The sequence below is a fragment of the Mirounga leonina genome, unplaced genomic scaffold (assembly GCF_011800145.1).
Source record: "Mirounga leonina isolate KUSES-001 unplaced genomic scaffold, KU_Mleo_1.0 Mir_170, whole genome shotgun sequence".
Lineage (NCBI taxonomy): Eukaryota > Metazoa > Chordata > Mammalia > Carnivora > Phocidae > Mirounga > Mirounga leonina.
Window position 1 is genome coordinate 14147789 of NW_023270433.1, and position 21008 is coordinate 14168796.

The 21008-nt window shown below is 46.4% G+C and overlaps 1 long non-coding RNA gene and 1 pseudogene across 1 annotated transcript; both read right to left on the reverse strand.

The window, feature by feature from the left end:
* Nucleotides 1-326: 326 nt before the first annotated feature.
* LOC118018200 lies at nt 327-790 on the reverse strand (annotated as a pseudogene).
* A 13099-nt stretch (nt 791-13889) lies between these two features.
* On the reverse strand, nt 13890-18506 carry LOC118018201. The gene is made up of 3 exons (XR_004681323.1): nt 18293-18506; nt 15460-15851; nt 13890-14148 (listed from the first exon to the last, which is right to left on the reverse strand). It is a non-coding gene; the product is annotated as an uncharacterized LOC118018201 (long non-coding RNA).
* Nucleotides 18507-21008: the final 2502 nt, after the last annotated feature.

The window sequence follows — 21008 nt, forward strand, 5'->3', positions numbered from 1 at the left end:
ATCTTTTTGCCTAGTTCGCTCTTTTTCCCCCCAGCTTTATTGAGGTATAATTGATAAATAAAAATTGTAATGTCTTTAAAGTGTACTATGTGATGATTTGATATACATATACATTGTGAAGATTCCCACAGTCGAGTTAATTAACACCTCCATCAGCTCCCATATTTACCCTTTGTGTGTGTGAGAACACTTGAGTTCTACTCCCCTACCAAATTTTTTTTTTTTTTTTGGTCAGAAAACAGCCAGGTGTTTTCACATTTTATTAGCTACAGTATAGACCCTAGAGCTGCCTCATTCCCTCCCCTCCCCTCCCCCCCACCACGGGGTCAGGCCTTCCCAGAAGCCCCTGCCTTGGCTGCCTGCGCCCGCTGGAACTCCTGCTGCAGCTAAGCCAGGGTCTCCCTCTGTTGCTCTGACTGCCGTTCGAGGTCCCGGAGCTGGGATTCATATCACTTAATTTCAGCTGTGATATAGTCCAGCCTCTTCCCCACGGTCGCCCGAGCCTCTCCCAGCTCCTGTTTGACCAGTACAGGACCCAGAAGTTTAAAGACCACGTTGGACCCATCTAGCAGGGCCAGCTCCTCCTTCACGATATTATTTTCTATTAGTTGGGCCTCAAGCTTCTGCCGCCCCGACATGGATTTACTCAAGTCCTTCTGTAGCTGCTGATATTTCTCCACTTCTCCCTGTAGCTTCTCCTGGATTAGATCGGCCATGGCGGGGATGAAGGCCTGCGGGGAGCGGGAGAGGGGCACTGGGTGGTACCCGAACTCCTCTCTCTGGCCTGGCGTTCTCCCTTCACTATTACTCTCCTACCAAATTTGATTTAGACAATACAGTATCAACTACAGTCAACATGATGTGCCTTAGTTCCTGAGACCTTAGTAATCATATAACTGAAAGTTGGTACCTTTTTACCGACCTCTCCCTATTTCTCCTACGTCCAGCCCTGGTAACCACCATTCAATTTGAAATGGTGTAAATATAAAAAATTTATAGGAGATGTAATTAAATGTTTACTCCCAGTGTCTTCTACCAGGTTCTACATGTTGAGATAGCTGGGACCATGTCTCTACCCAGCCCCATGCCTGGCATACAGTAGGAACTCAATAAACGAATAAGAGCAATTACTAATAATAGTAGTGATTGTGATGATCTTTTCCCACACACCTTCCTTTGCTCTTTGCATGGTGTACTGGGGAACTGGATTGATTTAAAGAGCTTGGGTGAGCTATTGAAAGATCTGGGACTCAAATTCAGGTCTCCCTATTTCTGGACCAGCATTCTTCTCCACTTAAAACACTGTCCCCCACTGTGCCCTTCCAGAGCCACAATTTACATGGCAGGCTTGGAACCCTGCCTCTCTGCCTGAGAGGATCACCCACAATCAGTGCTCCAGCCTCCCATTTACCCACCGATGGATGGAAACATGCTCCCTTTGTGTACAGCTGTTTAGCTAGCATTTTATTTTAACTTTTCTGCTCACGCCGTCTGGTATCCCCAAATTGGCCTTTGTGGGGAAATTGATAACAACTCATGCATGCAAGGCACAAATCCCTTCCAGAGGACATTAGGCGGGCTATCGAAGTAACTTTGGTTGGAAAGGAAAGTTCTATTTGTAATTGAGGCAAGTGCAGATCAAATGACACTTTCATGTGTGTGTTTGGCAAGATAACACTATTCTCCCCCTTCCTGTGTCTCCAGTTGTTGGGACCCCCTTTCTCTTCTAAGAGCTGTCTGCACCAGGAGCTTTCTTGCATGAGTTCTTATTCATTCATACACTGGAAATGAGGAAAGATGGGGTTACTGTCTTGTTGGGCTGCTGTGGTCTAATCCAGAAGTCCCTAAAGTCAGGAGACCTGTACCCCAGTCTAAGTTCATCCAGGGTTTCCTGGATTCTCCTCTTTGGGTTGTAGTGTTCGCATTATATTGGGTGGTCCATGTTAATACCACTCTTAAAGGGAGTCATAAGGGAGACAGCATGAACACCCATGGAGTACCTTCTAGATATCAAGCTGTTAACATTCATGATCTCATTGAATACTCACATATAATCTCATTTTCCACATAAGGAAACAGGTTCAGAGGAGGATGTTAACTCACCTGAAGTCACAGAACCTGGGAGGATTCAACACATATTTTTCCCACCACACTAGGGTGGAGGGATGTTGAGAGTGTGTCACAGGAGTTGAGGTCTGACTTTAGGTAATATTCCTGAGAAATCAGGCACAAGGTAGATCAGGAAGGCACAGAATAATATTGAGAACAGAATATCCTCACTGCTTAGTATTGATAGATCATCTTCTCATTCTTTCTTTTTTTAATTTTTATTTTTATTATTATTTTTTAAATTATTTCATTCATTCTTTTAATTTAAGCTTCACACATCATTATCCAGTTGAGGAAACTGAGGCTTAGAGAGATTAAGTGACTTTTGAAAACTATACAACAATGTGCAGTTATTGATAAAGTTGGGACTGAAATGTATATGTCTGACCCCAGCCCAGTGCTCTTTTCCTAGCTACAATTCAGAATCATAGAGCTCTTCAGAAGAGACTTTTGATAATGATGATGATGATGATGATGATGGGGATGATGGTGATGATGATGGTGGTGGTGGTGATAATGATGATGATGATGGTGGGAGTGTTGATGATAATGATGATGGTAATTATGATGGTGGTGGTGTTGACGATGATGGTGATGATGGTGATAATGATGATGATGGTGATGATGATGATGGTGGGAGTGTTGATGATAATGAGGAAGTAATGATGATGTGGTGGTATTGACAATGATGATGGTGATGATGACGATGATGATGATGGCTGTGATGATGATGATGATGACAGTGACGATGGTGACAATGGTGGTGGTGGTAATAGTGATGGTGAATCTCAGTTGGATCCAGATCCAGGGCTGGCTCATGGTCTAGCCTCAATGTATCCTTCCAGTTTTTTCTCTACTCATCTTTCCTAACCCTCTGCTCTAGAGAAGTTGACTTGCTGTCTTCAAAAACATATTGCCAAGCCCGGACTGCAGCCTTTGCTCTTACGAAGTCCCTAAAGATGTGTTCTGTGGCACACCAATAAATAGAGATGCTCGGTGATGAGAATAGGGTTCCAAAGGTCCACAAGTCTGAGGAACACTATACATTCTGCTCTCCTCTGGGAGATAGCACAATGCAAGTTAGTACAGGAAAGGTTCTGAGACAACTTACAGTAATGTACCTACTTACCTTTGTCTAACAAGTACTTCCAAAACCTTTTCTGACATATGACCCCCCTTTTCATGTAATTCTTACCTATCAGTATCCCACAGAATGTCTGTTTCTACAAATCACTTGGAGGAAATAGTGCCCCAGCTCCTTTTGCTTCCTTAGCTAACACTTCAAGATGAACACAAATCCATTTCCTTCAGCAAGTCCTCACAGATCTTGTCCCTTCACAGGGGCCTGTGCTCCACGGAACTCCAATAACATACATGGAGTCTTTGCCTGAACCCTTATCCTGGATCTTTCCCACTCAAGCTGGAGTCAAGGTGGTTACAGAGCCAGGCTCTCTTCATTGAGGCTGTTTAATGGGGAAAGTGCCCAAAGACTAAGCCACGAATGGATATCTTAAGGGGTAGCTCTAACCTTGATATAGGAAGCAGGAAGCTAGGAGATGGAGAACAGAGAATGAAAAGGAGATGCATAGTAACTGGGATGCCAAAGCTGAAGGTCAGCTTCAACAGAGAAGATATCAAGGGAATGATGTAGGTATTACAGGGAATGATGTAGGGGGAATCCAAGCATGGACAGGCACCTGTTTTGGTCAAATCTCATATTTCTTTACCCTGCTGCATGATCCCATGTGAATAAGCCCAGCCTAGATTACTGAAGACACATGGCTCAGTCACCCCTGTCTCTCTAGCTGACAGTCAATACCAACCATCAGATATGTGAGTAAGGCCATGTTAGACCGAGCCAGCCCCCAGTAAACCTTCCAGCTGACTGTAGCTGCAGGAGAATATATGTGAGACCAGCTAAAGGAATGCCCAGATGAACCCAGCCCAAACTGCCAACGCATACTAAAATGAATGGTTGTTGTTTTAAGCCATTAAGTTTTGGGATGGTTTGTTACACAGCAAAATCTAACTGATAAACTATTTTCTTTTTTTTTTTAAAGATTTTATTTATTTATTTGAGAGAGAGAATGAGAGACAGAGAGCACGAGAGGGAAGAGGGTCAGAAGGAGAAGCAGACCCCCTGCTGAGCAGGGAGCCCGATGTGGGACTCGATCCCGGGACTCCAGGATCATGACCTGAGCCGAAGGCAGTCGCTTAACCAACTGAGCCACCCAGGCGCCCTAACTGGTAAACTATTTTAAAAGGATATGTGGAAGTGCTATTTCTGGGTTGTTAGAAAGAAAGAATAGGGTATTGATAAACAACACTAATGATCAATTAATGACTACCATGAATTCCTTTCCCCCTAACTAAGAAGTCTTTCTGAGTCTCCTAAGGAGGGTTGGGTCTCCTCTTCTATCCTTCAAATTCCCTGGGCTTCCCTGATCCCAGAGCTGATCATACTATGTGGTAATTGACTGCTTACGTTAGAGCTGGGCAGCTGACAGGCTCTGAGTGGGTTGGAGGAGGGCTGAGATGTTGAGATCCTCAGCTCTGGGGGTAGCCAGGTGGGTCCTGAGTCCATCTGCCTTCTTCAGCCACAAGTAGCCTCTTCCATTTACCTCAGTGGGTTGTGCAAATATTTTGACTCAAAAGAGTTTGGTCTCCTTGTCAGGTTTGCCACAGGAGATGCAGACTCTGAGAGGGTGGGGGTGGAGGGTAGTGTGGCTACTCTTGCCCAGCTCCTAGTACTATGCCTGGTATATAGTATATGGTCAATAAATATTTGCTGAAAGAAGGGATGGTGAGAGAAAGTAGCTAGGGGTTGGTATCAGGGTAGTCTGTTGTTAAGGAGGAAGAATGGAAGAATTGGGGTTGGCTAGACCTGCCCTGTCCAATAGCCCATAGCTGCATGCTATGGGTTGTATTGTGTTCCCTAAAATTCACATATGTTGAATTCCTAACGCTTAGTAGCTCAGATGTGACCTTATTTGGAGATAGGGTCTTTACAGAGGCAATCATAAACAGAGCATGAGAGTTGGGGAGATGACAGAATTATTTCCCTGAGGCATGTGGACTAATTTGGACCAAGAACAACACCTTCCTTACTGCCCAGAAGAAAGCCACGAGCAGAGAGAAAAGTACTCTATCTTAGAAAAGCGGTTTTATTGGGTCCTAGTTCACTTGGGAAAGTTTATTGGTTAGCAACTCTTTGTAGCTAAAAAAATCTTGTAACATGTGATAAATCAATTACTTTCTACTTAGAGGAATTTTTGACCAGTTGGGCATAAAGGAAAGGCATTGGGATTGTTGCAATCTTTCTTATTCTTGGGGGTGTCCTGGGTGGGAGGGTTGAATATGGGGCTCCTCTCCCCTTCTGCCCCTGGAAATTTTCCTCCTTTGATCTCACTTCCCGGAGGGAACAAAAAGCAGAGAAATGGGCTGGGAATCCCATTTATATTCATTAACACCCTAAAGATGAAAAATACCTTTCCATTATCCCTGGGATAATTCAAGCCCATTGCATAGGAAAATGTTATATATCTTTGTCACTACAATCTCAGGGGCATGAGATTAGGACTTACGGTGCAGAGCACATCAGAGTGGTCCTGCCAGAAACTTTCCAGGCTCACTGATGAGCCAGATTTCAGGACCAGTGTCAAGGCACTTAAAGAACAGCCTTCCCTAATGGCCTCCTAGAAAGGTATCAGGTTCTCGAGATTAGTTGAGGGAACCCGAACAGAGACGCCCAAAGAGGCAAGAGAGGGCCTTCTGCTCCCTGCTGCACACCATGTGGTTTCTGAAAGCCATCAGATAAATAGTCCAATATACTGAACAAGAATTGGATTTTTTCACTCTTTGCTAGGAACTCTGCTAACCTATCCACCAGGCCCCCATTTCAACTTTGCTGCTGTATTTAGCTATTTAAAATATTTTTTAAATTGAGATGCAATGTACATATGATAAAATGTACTTCCTGGACCAATGTCACTTTGACAAATGTTTACATAAGTGTACTTTATATGACCACCACCCAGATAGAGACAGAACATCGCCAGCACCCCCAAAAGTTTCCTTTGGCCCTTGTCAGGTAATTACCCCCTCAGGGAATTGTTCTTCTGACTTTAATCACCATCTCTTAGTTTTGCTTTTTAGAACTTCACAGATGGAAGCTTCTTGCATATACTCTTCTGTGTCTGGCTCCTTTTGCTCAACATAAGGTCTATGAGCTTCATCCACATCACGTGTATCAACAGCTCTTTGTTTTTGTTGCTGTACACCACACATTGTATGAATAGACCACAACTTACTTATCCGTCCTTCTGCTAATGGCTATTTGGATTTGTTTTCAGTTTGGGGCTAGTTGAATAATTTGTTTTATTTTTCTCCATTGTATTTATCGTCACTTGACATGCTAAATATTTTGCTTCTTTAGGGTGTCATTCTACTTTTGCTAGAATATAAGCTCCATGAAGGCAGAGAATCTTTGAATCTTTTCCTTTTCCTCTCTTTCCAGCACTGCGAACAGCACCTGATATATAAAAGACACTCAATAAATATTTGTTGAATGAACATACAGTTGGATGAATGGTCTTATCAACCACCATCTATGGTGACAGACTTGTCCTGGTCTGCCTGGGATTTCCGCATTTTAGCATTCAATGTCCCGTGTCCTGGGCAAACCTAGGACGTGGTTATTACTATGGTTTCTGTTTTATATTTGAAGACCCTGAGGCTTGGAAAGTTTTAGTGACTGGTCCAAGTCATTTCATCAGGAAGTGGCAGAGCCAAGACTCAAGGCTGGGTCTTCCTAATGTCCAAGATGGAATCCCTGCCTACTGGCTCTGAGGATGAGAAGACCCTCCCATAACAAGGATGAGGTGCATCTGTTATGCTGAGGAAATTTGACAGTTCAAGGATATTGGAGTTTATATTAGTTTCCAAGGGTTGCTTTGAGGTTCACTGCCACAGAGTTTACAGTCCATTTTGGGCTTGAATCCTGGAGCAGTCACTTGCTGACAGGGTGAGCCTGGGGGCATCACTTCATGCCTCTGAGCCTTAGCTGTATTAGTGGTGATGGGGGGATTCTAATACTTCCCTCATAGGTTACCATGAGAATGCTGTGATCTGATGAATGAAAATGCCCAGTTCTAACCTGAAGTATAATGGGTGCTCAACAACTACTTTTATTATGATTACTAAAAACAGCTTTATGATATGCACCTGCTTCTCAGTCAGGTCTTTCTCGGGGACTGCTGTGTGTCCAGCAGAGTGCTGAGTAACCAGGATGGAGGGGATGGTGGTGGGAGCGCAAATGAAAAATTCTACCCTGGTCAGGGTCACACCCAGTATTGAGGGAAGGACAGTTTATTCACATGGACGTTTTAGAATGGTGTTTTTCAAATGGTAGATAGAGACCCTTTAATGGTCATGAAATCAGCGTTGCAGTCTCTGACCAGGAAAGAATCAAACAGGAATTCCCAGATGTGGTAGCATAACAGATAGGGCTGGCTGGATCTGAAGGCAGGCTCTGCACAGGCAAATGACTCAGGGAGAGCTGAGTCTCACTTTCCTTATCTATAAAATGGGTACGATCCACAGGGAGGAACTGATATTTGTAAAGTGTTTACAGTGCAATAGGGACATAGGAAGTGCAATATGTGTTTGCAATTATTAACACATGCAGGAAGGATATAATTTTGTTTATACTTTATGGTTTTCCAATTTTATCTGTTTATGTACACATAGGCATGTACAGGACAATGATGTAAAATATATTGATATAATGTATTTATTACACATTTTGCATTTCTTCTTCTTTTTTTTTTTTTAAAAGTAGGCTCCACACCCAACGTGGGGCTCAAACTCATGACCCGGAGATTAAGAGTTGCATGCTCCACTGACTGAGCCAGCCAGGCGCTCCCATTTTGTATTTCTTATTCCAATCACCCAGTTCATGCTTCATAGTGGGCAACACGTAGGATCTCACTTACTGTTTCGTAGCTTTGTACTGCTATTAGCATCATCCCAATGTTCAGGGGAGGGCATGGAGGCTCACGGTGGTGACAATGTGCGCTTCGGTGGTCTGCATCGAGGACCAGTGCATTTTCTGAGCCTTGCCCTGCCTCTCAGAGGTGAGAGCCACCTCCATTCGTGTGGGCCATCACTGGGGCAGCTGAGCCAGTCCCCTCTTGGCCCAAAGCTGGACAGATGCTCCCTGGCGCCTCAGGGTCGGTGAGTCAGGCTGCAAACTGGCTTTTTCATTGCAGGTTTGTCTGTTGAACATGCACATGCCTTCCCCTCTGAGCCTTTGGTTGTTTCCATTTTTCTTTTTTCCTTCTCGTAATAAAATCTAATCTAATTTCCAGTAACTTAGCTGAAATTGTATTTCCACAGTGGGGTCCTGCAAAGCGGCCCCTGGCTCTGGGGACCTCAGAGAGAGACTCAGGCTGACACGGGGGCACAAATCAATCCCAGGCCAGGCGATTGCCCTAAAATCCATGCCAAATGCAGAAAAAGAATAATACAGACACACCTGGAGCTGCTCCTTTAAGAGGAGAAGCCTGGGCACTGGGCAAGATCAGCTCTGAGAGCAAGATGCTCCACGCCAGTCTGAAATGATGACCACAGACTGACAGTAGAGACAAACACTGCCTCTCTCTCCCTGTGTCTTCATTCCAGAACGGTTCCATTTTCACCAAATACTAGCATATCAGGACGAGAGGGATCCTGGGACTGGGGACAAAGTTGTGCTCCTACACTTGCAGAAATGGGGCCGTGCTGTCCTCATGTTGAATGCTCATGGCACACCAGGGCTCTGTTGAATAATTTTTAATAACCTACACAAATTGTTGGCAGGAAGCTTCATAATCCCATTCAATAAAAGAAAACATCGAGGCTCAGAGAGGTTAATTAACTTACCTAAGGTCACACAGCTACCAACAGTGGGAGTTGGGATTTAAACCCAGTGTGTCTGACTTTAGACCCTCTAAGTGTAGTCCATGGATCAGCACAATCAGTATCACCTGGGGGTCTCTTAGGACTGTGGCACCCAGGCCCCCTTCCAGGCTTCTGAATCAGAACCTGCATTTTAACAAGATCCCCATGTGGTGCGTGAGCACCTTGAAGTTTGAACTGTACGAATGGTGTCTCACAGAGTTTCGCTGTTACAAAGTAAGCAAACCAACTAACTAATTAACTGATGAGCAAATAGACAAACTCCAAGTTGATTTCCAGGGTCAAAGAGTCACTGTCAGCAAGTTAATGCTGCTCTAATTTTTAGAGTAGCATTAACAAGCTTCTGGGGTTAGCAGGACAGGAGTGATTTCTTCACCTGGGGTTGGATAAAAGATCACTGGGGGCGCAAAGACTAGTGAGCCAATGCACTTCATCTCCCCATCTTGCTGCCATCCCAGGGACCCTGGGTACCAACTGGACATGAAGGGTTGGGACAGGAGAGAGCCTGGAGGGCAAGGGGCTCCCCCCAGGAGGTGTGACAGTACCAGCTCTCAACCATCCAGGCATCGGGCTGAGTGCTTTCCATACGCATTGACCATGGTAACAGTCAAGCCCAGGACAAGAACTGAATTATACAGCTTCTTGTCTTCTATCTGAACTGAGCTTTTATTTTGAGCCCCCAGTTTGCTAAATGGGAGAAACCTAACCTCAGTCCATTTGGGCCCCACCTTGCCCCGGGGGTTATATCTTAAGTTCCAGGGTATGGAGGCCAACAGTCTGCATGGAACTGGGTCCTGCCAACAAACTATGTGAGCTTGGAAGCAGAGCTTTGCCGAGTTGAGCCTTGAGATGACTAGGGGCCAGCTGATGCCTTTATTGCAGTCTTATGAGAGAGCCTAAAGCAGAGGACCCAGCTAAGGTATGCCGAGATTTCTGACCTACAGACACCATGAGGAAAGAAATATGTGTTGTTTTAAGCTCCTAAATTGGGGAAAATTTGTTATGCAGCAAAAGATAAATAATATACATCCGTATGGTCAAAGCAAGTCACATGGCCAGGCCTGGGGTGGGGAATTAAGCTCTGCCTATAGTGAGAGAATTGTAAAGTTATAAGATAAAGGGAGTGAAGGGTGTGGGCACAGGGAGGTGTGGAGAATTGGGGTCAGTGATGCAGTTCACCACAAGCATCTGCTACCCGCCAAGAGATGTGGACAACAGGAGGTGCAGAGCTGAACAAGACCTAGGCCTTGCCCTTGGGGAGCTCATGAGCTAGTGGAAGAGCCAGAGAAGCCTTTTGGAGTCAGTGATGATTTGCTCAGTTGGCACTTGACACTGAGTCTGTGTGGAGCTTCCGGAAAATGTTACCACCCTTACCCGGGAACTGACAAAGGGAATCTGAGAGGATCCCCGAGGCACCCTCTGGAGTGAATAGAGCCCAGGTGTCTTGGAAATGCAGCCTTGGTGGCCCCAGCCCTTGCCAACTCTCAGCAGAGACCTTTGGGCAATGAAAACCATCTGTCCAATAAACAGGTCCGGACAACCATGGAAACCAAAGCCCCATCCATCACCAATGGCAATCAAGAGAACACGAGGTGCTGTGGCTGGGAAGGAGGCATGGAGGGAAGAGGCAGGTGTTAGGAGCCTGGTATTAGCAGGGAGAAAATGCAAGGTATACAGTTTACCTAGTTTTGTTGAGCACTATGCCAATACTATCTCATCTGGGCATTGCAATGGCTCCATGAGGTAGACATCATTATTGGGAAACTGAGAACCAGAGATTGTGAAGCCATTTACCCAAAGTAAGATTTAAACCCCTGGTCAACTCAAGCCAAGGAAATGTTCTTTCCAGAGGGTGACTTTTTACCCAATCTTTCTCTTACCTCGTGCCCACCCTGATTCTGAGATTCGAGAATGCGGATCTGGTGCCGTAGATGAGCTGAGTTCAGATAGTCCGAGATCCTCACTGCCTCCTGACTGACTGTGGCCAGAGTTTTTCTTGTCTAAGCCTGTTTTTTCCACCGGTAAAAGGATAGGTTTGGATTTTATCGGGGATGTCAAATCAGTTTCATCCTGTGTGCCCGTTCCAACTGGATGATGGTTGCAGTCTGATGTGTGATGTTGATGAGGACTCTGAAGCTGAGTTTGGGCTCAGTGGGAAGAAGTTCCATGCCTGGTCAGTGAGGTCTGTGGTAGGTACAGACTGGGAGCAGATGGTCTCCAAGTTCCTCGAAATTCTTCCTGTGAAGAAGTGTGACTCTCTTCTTCTACATTCCTCTTTTGTTCTTTATGAGTTTTTATCAGGCAAAGCTAATCAAGGGAGGTCCCATCTGCCTCCACAAAATATTAAACTGATGTATAGAAATAGCAGGCTGGCTGTCTGGCCATGGATCTGCAGGGGGATGAGACCACACAAAGATCCGTATGTTGTCATTCTGATGGCACCGTTTTACCACCCAAAGTAAAACTCCATCTGTAGTAGGGTGATTGGTGAGAGCACCGAGGGCAATACTTAACCCCAAAAACCATCAGGTAAAGGGCCATAAATAACCCTGCTAGGGTCGTTCACTCCTGGACGGTGCCCAGGACACCAGTCTGCCTGGAATTCAATCGGTTGCCCGGTTCAGCTTTGAGCTTTCCACCTAGAATATAAGGAAGGGGCTGCACCTCTTCTGGTGGGGAGCACTGGGGACAAGGACAGCTTTCCCACTGGTCACTGTATTCATTCTTTCTGGATCTTTGATGCCTTGACTACAGCTGGAGAATTGTAGGTATTCTGTAACCAGCGGGCTTGAGAGCCTGAAGGCCACCCACCGCTCTAACCTGGTGATGTGAGGAACCATCATGGAGACCCTGTGAAATGGTCACTGAGTGCACACTCTGACCAGTTCTGTCCCTATCTCCTGCAGTGACAGCCAACCACAGCGTCACCCTCCACCTCCCTGTGCCGATCTCTTGAGCTGATAAGAAACAGTTGCGGGGGACTGAGGTGCACCTGGCAAAGTCACCTGCCAGATCTGGGCTTCCTGAAAGGAGAGAAAAGGCCCCCACAGGGCTTACCAGAGAAGCAGTCCCCTGAAAGTCACACTTTGATGGCTTAGGAGAGCTGATTGTATCAAGAAACACTCTCAGTCAATCAAAAACAACTCGCTCACTCTTGCCTTGTGGCGTGGGTTTGAGACATTAAACAATTTGTGTGCCTTAGATAGGAAATTATTTGGGTCACCTTCATTAATGGGCTTAGCCCCTCAGGGGCTGCAGAGAGCCTCTGTAGGCCATGGGCACCTCTCTCTATGCCCTCCCCAGCACAAGGCTGCCCCAGGCTGGAGCACAACAGGTTCCTTACCCACAACCATCCTTTCTGGGGGCAAACCTGGGTCCAGCTTTCCTTTTCCTTTTCTGCTAAAAATATTCGACATTAATTTTCTAAACCTTATTTCAAAGGTAACCTGTGTTTATTGTAGGATATCTAAGAAGTATACCTAAGCCAAGAGGAGAAGGTAAAAATAGCCCATCACCCCGTGACTCAGGGGGACCACTGCTCATGTCTCAGTGATGGTAGCTGGGAAGGGGATGCACAGAGCAGAGGACGAGGCTCAGGGTCAGCGGATCCGCACTGAGCTCTGGTTCTTTCACCAACTAGCTGTGTGAGCCTCAGTTTACTTGGCAAACAGGTGGTGATAACTAGTTTGGGTGTGAGGGCTTACAGAGATAACTTATGCCCAGCGCTGCTCAGTGCGGGGCACGTGTGAGGCGCTCTGTGAATTATGGCTGTTGTTCCTATTGTTATAGTCCTAGCACTGAGGCACTTTTTCTTGTTCAGGATAGCCTCTTGTGGGGCCAAGTTAACCCAGAAAGGAAGAAGACTGCTCTTAGGAGCAGGGACTTTTTTTCCCCCTTCAATCAGGGTGAAGTTCAGGGACTCTGGGAGACAAAGTAACATCATGTCTCAGTCTTGTCTTAAACAGGAAATATTGGGAGATGTACGTCCTGGTTTTATATGAAGGCTCTTTGTTTAGGTCCATAGCTGCCCCCCCCCGCCCCCCACCCCAGGGTCATATCTTCTTTCAGTTGGCCAAAAGAGCACGGCAAAGCTGTTTTCCAACACAGACCACTTCTGCTTTCTGGAACCAGCAGAGTCCTGTTTTTGCAACTGTCAATGATCTAGCTATGAAGTTAGGGGTTCAGGCTGGATAGGCATGGAGTTTACTATCCTGTTGGAGCTCATAAAAATCACAGGGAAGAAAGATACAGAAGAAACAGGGAATTTCTTTTGCAACACGTTGGAAGCAAAGAGAAGGTCCACGTGCAGATGTCTGCCTGGTCAACCCATGGCTCATATCAAGTCACCGGCAGCAAGTGGGAGGCAGAAGCATCCTCTCTTCTGCCTGCCTGCCCGTTTTGTTCCATAATGGCATCAAGCCACCCTACTGTCAGCACAGATCAACACTTCCCGCCTTCTGGATGTTTCTGTGTACACGTGTGTGTGTACATATTCTTGCTGTATCTTTAACTGGGCTCATTCTGCTTTGTAACCTGCTTTTCCCCTTTAACTCTGTGGCCGAACACCGCCCCGCTGTCTTCGGGTTTGCTTTTCTTGCTGTTTCCTGGGGCTATCCTGCAAAAATAATACTTTCAGTGCTGCCATCAGCTTGACCTCTTTCATTCCACCCTCTGAGTACTCCCATCCTGTTTTTGCTCCAACTGATTTTGTTGGTTTTGAAAGTCAGAATCCAACCTTGCTTGGGGTGGCTGGGTCTGAATCAGTCCAACACCCTCATGTGCACCTGAGCTTCTGGAGGGGAGGCGTTCACATTGGGAAGGGGCCTCTGCTTGCTTCCTGGGAGCAGGGCGGCCTGAGCCAAAGAAAGGATGTCAGAGTCAGTTGGAGGAGCCTCATCTGGCCGTGATCTTTCTGGTGCCAAGAGTCGGAGGCTCAGCTTTTAGAAACCTACAGAAATGCCAGAGATCCAGTTTCTAGAGAAGGTGTGGGTTCACCATGTCTGGCTGGGCTCTGTTCTCCAGCAGAGCAACCATGCGGATGATAGTTGTTGCTGCTTCTCTTTGGAGGTGTCCAGTTGGGTCCTTGTAAGAGAGAGAGAACAGGGCAGAGGAGGGGACGGGAAGGTGGGAGGGAGGAGCAGAGAAGCGAGGGACTGACAGATGGAGAAGTGGGGTTGGAGTGTGTGGGCACAGGAATGGCTCATTCTTCCACGGCCCCCGCCTGGTCTAAGTTTCTTGGGCACAGGAATAGTGACATTCCTCCCTGTACCCCAGTTCTAGCACAGAATAGGTGCTCTTGGGAAATGTTTGCTGAATGAGTAATTAGCGGATTAGGTAGTACTGCTGGGTTCCTGTTCTGGGTTACAGGAATGTTCTATGGGATTCCTGGCCTATGCTCCCCTTTTCTCCCTTCTGTTCCCACACTGAGCTCATGCAGCTCCCTGTCCTGCCATTGCGCTCAAGGTGATGGAAAGGGCACAGTCTTTGCAACCGGACCACCTGGGTTCAGAACCACCCTTTGTCACGCACTGTCACTGAGCAGTGGGTTAACTGAGTAGAGCTGGTCCTTTTCAAACTTCAACCTGCCCAGGAATCACCTGGAGATCTAGTTAAAATACTGCCTCTGGTTCACTGGGTTCAGGGCGGGGCCTGGCATTCTGCATTCCTACTAAGCGCCCTTGGGATGCTGCTATGGCTGGTCCATGGGCCATCCTCTGAACAAATCCCCCCACATGTGGTCTCTCTTCCTTTCCCTTTTGCTGCTCCACTGGAGCCTCCCCGAACGTTCCTGAATGAGCCCCCACGGAAGATCCTACTGCAGCTCCACCCCACCCCTGCAAAGGCTCATTTCTTCTTTCCCAGACCATGGTGGCGCGTTCAATCTAGGTCTGATCATGGGGGTCAGAGCAACCGTAGGATCCCAAGGAGATGTTTCCGGCACTCCAGAAACCCACCTCAGAGTAGAGAAGTAATTTAAATTTTCAGAAAACAAGAAGAGTGGCAGCTGATACTGTTATCCTACTCTGCTCTCCAGGCTGCCCATATTTTCACACATTTAATTTTCAGCTCAACCTTATGAAATAGGTACCGTCATTATCCCCAGTTTTCAGATGAAGACCCTGAGGTCGAAGGACATGCGGAGGACACACAGCTGGTTCCAGAGTGCTTCTAACCTCTGTGCAAAACAACACACATCTTCAAAGGTAGCATTTTCTGAACTTAACACGTCGTAGACCCCACAGGGAGCCAAAGCGCTTGGCTTCCAGGGGCTTCGGTTCCCTTGGGCTCTTTCCCCCACCCCCGCTCTTGGAAAGGGCCTTCCTTCCTGTTCTACCCAGAAAATAGAAACACTAGAAAAAAAACTTTCACGCTTTTCCCGCATTCACCACCAACCTGCTCCAGAGTTCCTTTCCTCTGGCAATACCCCCGGACCGACTATAAATGGGTCTTTTGTTAGTGAGATGCTGGCTGAAAAATTCTCTTCAAGAACTGCTCCTGCGCAAGTCGGCTCATCCGAAAGCATATGGGCGTATATACAGCCCCAGCACTCTGGAGCTGAGATAAAATTGGATTTTAAGGTCAGCTAAAATCCCAGGCGAGGCTCAGGTGTGTTCCAGGTAGCTGCTTTCTTCACGGTGTAATGGTCAGCGGTGCAGCGCCCAGCGTATCTCGTGATAACGCGGTGTTATCGTACAGCTCGGGGGCTTCATGACTGACCGCTTGTTGTCGCAGGGCTGACGGCAGATAAAGCGTCAGAGGGGACACTGAAGCTTAATGTTTGGCCTCTGCATGAAAAAATAAGAGAGACAGGGTGTACTGAAGGTGAATCCAACAGAAATGGGCTGGATGAGATTTCGCAAATGATATTGTTTCATATCTCCTAATGCTCCAGGATACGTTTCACAGGTGTTTTCTGACAAACAGGATTTTAACTGGCCGAGAACCTCCTTTGCTGGCTGCCTCAACTCGTATTGATAATAATAGAAGCTAACATTTACTGAGAGCTTTTAATGTGCCAGGCACTCTTCTAAATACTGTATGTATATTAGCTCATGGAACTTTCACTTGAGACTCTGGCAAAGGAATGGAAACACAGAGAGGTTACCTAACTTGCTCAAGGTCACACAGCTGGTAAATGGTGGGTCAAAGATTTGTAACCAGGGGTCTCGTCTCCGGAGTCCATGGCCTTGATGCCTGTCCTTCTCACGTTTATTTGGCAGAACCACCAACCTGGTCATAACCAACTCCACCTACTTGGTGCCTGCCCCCAAGCGGCCAAGTGTGTCTGGAGGAAAGCAAGCAGCCACCCTGGCCTCTTCCCTTTGGATTCCTGAGCACAGATCTCCCAGGGGTCCTTACGCTGCCTGGCAACCACGATCCGTTTCCCGGCCCATCCACTCTCCCTCTCTTCTAGGTGACTTTTCCACACCCTCCCTCTCGCCTGAGCACTTACTCCCCACTTAACGCAGAGAATATAAAGGCAAGGGGAGGAGAGCTTCCACAGGTTTCCAGCATCCACGGCTGTCCTGCTTCAGTGTGCTCATGCCTCCTTGACTTCCCCCCTCCTCTTACTGCAGAAGCATGGCCCCTCCTGAGAACAACCCTCCTCCTCTGCACACCAAGGATATGGCTTCAGCAACTGTCCCTTTCTTGCCTGCCTCATGGCATGTTCCTTCTCTCCTGGATCACTGACATTAGGGTGCAAAATGCTGAGATTTCTCCCGTGTTAATACCCCCACCAACCAACCAATCAACCAACCAACCCCATTCCACCTGTCCCTTCATCTGCCTTTTTGTTTCTCTGTTCTCCTTCATAACAAAAACTCTGGCAGAACTGGTCTTTACTGCTGCCCTTTGTTCTGTTTCCCTCTTGTAATAAGCTGGTCAGGCTCCTATTTCCACCACTCTCTCAGAACTGCATTTACCGAGGTCACCAATGGCCTGTGACTTCTGCTTGGCTAAGGTCAGCTGTCTGGTCTCAGGCTGCGTTGTATTTGTCCTGTTAGCTTTGACTCAGCTGACACGAATGTTCCTTCCTCCTTAAAGCAGTTTCTTCACTGGGCCTCCAGAACAGCCCTCTGATCTCCACTCTGCATCCCCCCACCTGCTGGTCCACAGTCTGCTAGCTGGTTGCTTCTCAATCTCTGACCTCTTAATGCTGGGAGTGCCAGGCTCAGCCCTTGGACCTCTTCCCTGTCCTCACCTACTGCATCAGTGATCCCATGCTGTCTTCCTCATACTTCAAGCACCATGTACACTAGATGATTCCCCAAGGATGGTTCCAGGTTGGATTACTTCCCTGACCTCCAGACTCATCTGGCCAGCTTCACTTAGACTTCTTCTAGGCACCTTGAAGTTGGCACACCCCAGAGTGAAGTCCCCATCCACAGCCACCCCAAACCTACTCCTTCTTAGTCTTCCCATCCAGGGTAGGATGAACTGCAGCTTCACCCTACCAGCTGTTTAGCCAGATACTTTGAGGTCACCCCAACTCCTCTCTTTCCTTCACAGGCTATATCCAATTGGTCAGAGTCTCCTATCAGGTCTATTTTCAAAGCACATCCAGAATCTCATCATTTGTCATCATTTCCACCACCACCCGGTCTGAGCCAACAACCTTCCCTCCTGGATTATTGCAAACACCCCCCCCCCCCTTCTCTCTGCTTCCATCCTTACTCCCTACACTCTGTTCTCAACCTGGCATCCCAAGTGATGCTCTAAAAACTTGTGGCAGACACCGTCACTCCTCTGCTTAAAAATCTCTGATGGCTTCCTCATGGAAGCCAAAGTCATTGTAATGGCCTCCCAGACCCAGCATGATCTGCCCGGCCCCATTGCCTCTCCTCCTCCCCTCTGACCTTGTTTCCTTCTGCTCTCACCTTTGCTCAGGTCCTCCAGCTGCTCAGCTGCATTGTGCTTCCTGGGACCGGCCGGGTACCAGGGCCACGGCACTGGCTAGATGCCCTTCCCCAGCCTCTGGCCAGTTGCCCCCCCTTTGGGACTTCTGCTCAAACCTTCCAAGTGCGAAAACCTTGACCTATTTCAGATGAAACCACCTTCCACCCCCGAGTCCCCAGCCCCTTCTCTGCTTTATTCCTATCCCCTTGTCACAGTCACACTACAGAATCCACGTATTTATTTTATTCATTGTCTGTCCATCTCTCACATGCTGAAGTTTTTAATTTCACATCCTCCATGCAATGACAAACACAACATAGGCACTCACCAGGCATTTTTGGTTAAATGGATGAATGAATGAACCTTTACATCGTGGATGGGATCTGGAATAGGACATTTTGTATATTTCACGTAAGTGTCTCTGGCCTCCTTTTAAATCTCTGTAGCACTTGGAAGAATAGCCAGAGGTTGCAAAACCATCTTTCTTCTTCTTTTTTAAACCTGTCAGCAGTTGCAGCTACTCCTCTGTGTTAACAGGGTTTTCAATATACTGTACAACCAAAGCTAATGAAAATTATCAGGCTGTTTTGATAAACACAAAAAAGGGAAGTCGGGGGTTACGGATGACAATTATAGTTTTATATCAACCTAAGCATCCTGTTTATTTAATCAAAACTGCCTTGTTCTTATTGATTGACTTTGTAATAAGTAAAGGTTATAATCTCTATTCATAAAATCAATCCAGACAAATAAAACATTGTTGTTTAAAAATCAGCTTTTTATATTACATTACATGCAAGATTTAAAAAAAATAGCTAAAAGTAAGAGTGAAAACCATTGATTTGTAACATGACCTCTCAAAGATCTTTCTGTTTCCGTATGGCCTGAAACTGAGCTGGTCATTGCATAGCTAGGCTGGGGTCAGGAGGAAGATAACTGCATTTCCCCTAGTCAGTGATGGATCTTGCAATGTTGGCCCCATATGAGGTCTCTAGAACTCTCCTTATCCCAGACCATACCCTCCTGCCCAAGCTTCAAGAATTGATTTTCATTCGCATAATTTAGCACTGTGGACATTTACTTTCTACACTCCTAGAAAGCCCCAGAACCAGAGCATATCAAAGCTAGAAGGACTTTGTGGTTCAGATGGCTTCCCAGAGAGAGGAAGCAACTTGTTCAATATCCCACAGAGATTCGGAGGTTAAGCGGGGTCTGGAACTCAGGTCACCTTTACTCCATCCCAGAGGTCTTTCCACCATATCCTCCTGCATCTTTTTCTCTAGTTAGGAGTCTGGCTCATGCTTGACTTTTGCTATGAAGCCATGTCGTGTAATGGGTGGGAGCACAGACTTGAGAGCCAGTGTGCCTGAGTTTAAAATTCTGGATCCATTGCTTACTTAAAGGACATAAGACCAGTTAGTTAATCTTTCTGCACCTCAGTTTTTCATCTGTAAAATGAGGAGAAAGAGGATGATGATGGTAAGATATCAACCCACCACACGGGGTTGTTACAGGTTTAAAAGAGTTAATGAAAGCAAGGTGTCTTTTTCACACTGTGAGCATTTTATAAGGGTTCTCAATTGTTGTTATTATCAAAGGGGTTGGCCCTTGGAAAGTAGCGAGTGACAAGTCACAATTGAAGATATATCAGTCACTCTCACTTTAGTATGAATGTATATGAATGATGCTATTTCTGGTCTCAAAGTCCTTCCATGGCTTCTTGGTGCCTAAAGAAATAGCCCTACACTCCTTTATGTGAAATGCAAGATTTTTTACATCCTGGACTCTGCTTGCTTTTCCAGCTTTATCTCTTGCCACCCTTCCCTGACTTTCAAACATATCAAATCATTTTCCTTCTTTACATACCCAAATCTTCCATGCCTCTTTAACTTTGCTTTTGCCGTTTACCTGAAATGCCCTTCCTTTCAGGCTTTCTTTTACTCTTTTCTCTAAATCTAGTTCATGTGTACCTCCTCCTCCAAAAAATCTTCCTTGCCTCCCTGTCCTTTTCACACCTCCTCCGTGCCCTGGGTGTTCTTCTATAAAACAATCATTTTGATCGTTGGCATTTATTGAGTATCAACTACTCCTCCGTGCCCTGGGTGTTCTTCTATAAAACAATCATTTTGATCATTGGCATTTATTGAGTATCAACTACATGTACCAGGCCCTGGGTTAGACACTTAACATGAACATATTTGAGCCTCACAACAATCCTGGAGACAAGATACTATTATGTTGATTTCACAGAAGAGGAAGTGTAGGCGGAGAGAGAGAAAGTATCTTTTGACACATGGCCAGAGAATGTGAGTCTCCTCCAGAGACTGTCTCAGCCAGGGTTGGCTACTGAGTAGGGACCCAGGGGGAGTTGGTTGCCCTGACTCAGGTTCGATCCAACCTCTCCATTTACTGAGTCCACTGGGGTGCCTATAAGCCCACGTGCTCTTCCAAAGAGTGTAAAGATCTCTCTGTGTAATCTGCATTTTCATCTACTCTTGATAAACTCCTTGAAATCAAACAGCCTCAGAGCTGCCCCTCCTGTAGGATCTTTCATTTTTGTCTTGAAAGTGTGGCAGAAGACTTCTGAGCTGTTGATATGTCAGAATGGAGTTTATTATCACTAGCAGACCTGATGTTGGGAGCTGTGTAAAAGATGTAGTAAATAATATGACACTGGCTGGCACCCATTCCGACCTGTGAGGACCAGGCATGTCTGAGAGGGAAACACACAGGGCTCTGGGAGAGTCTCCTAGGGAAATGCTGTGGCTTTATCTGAAGCTGCACCTACATTTTCCAGGGATGGGACCATGAGGACATGTAATATAGTGTATTGGAACAAACTCTGGATAAAAAGTCAGAACAACCGAGTTTGAGTCTTGCAGTATGACCTTGGCAAAATCCCTGTTCTCTGGGTTTCCCTCAGAGAAGAGAACGAAAGAATCTTAGCCTTGTATAAGCCATCTAGTTCAATCGCTGTTCTGAGACTTGAGTATCTTTCCTTCCTTCCTTCCTTCCTTCCTTCCTTCCTTCCTTCCTTCCTTCCT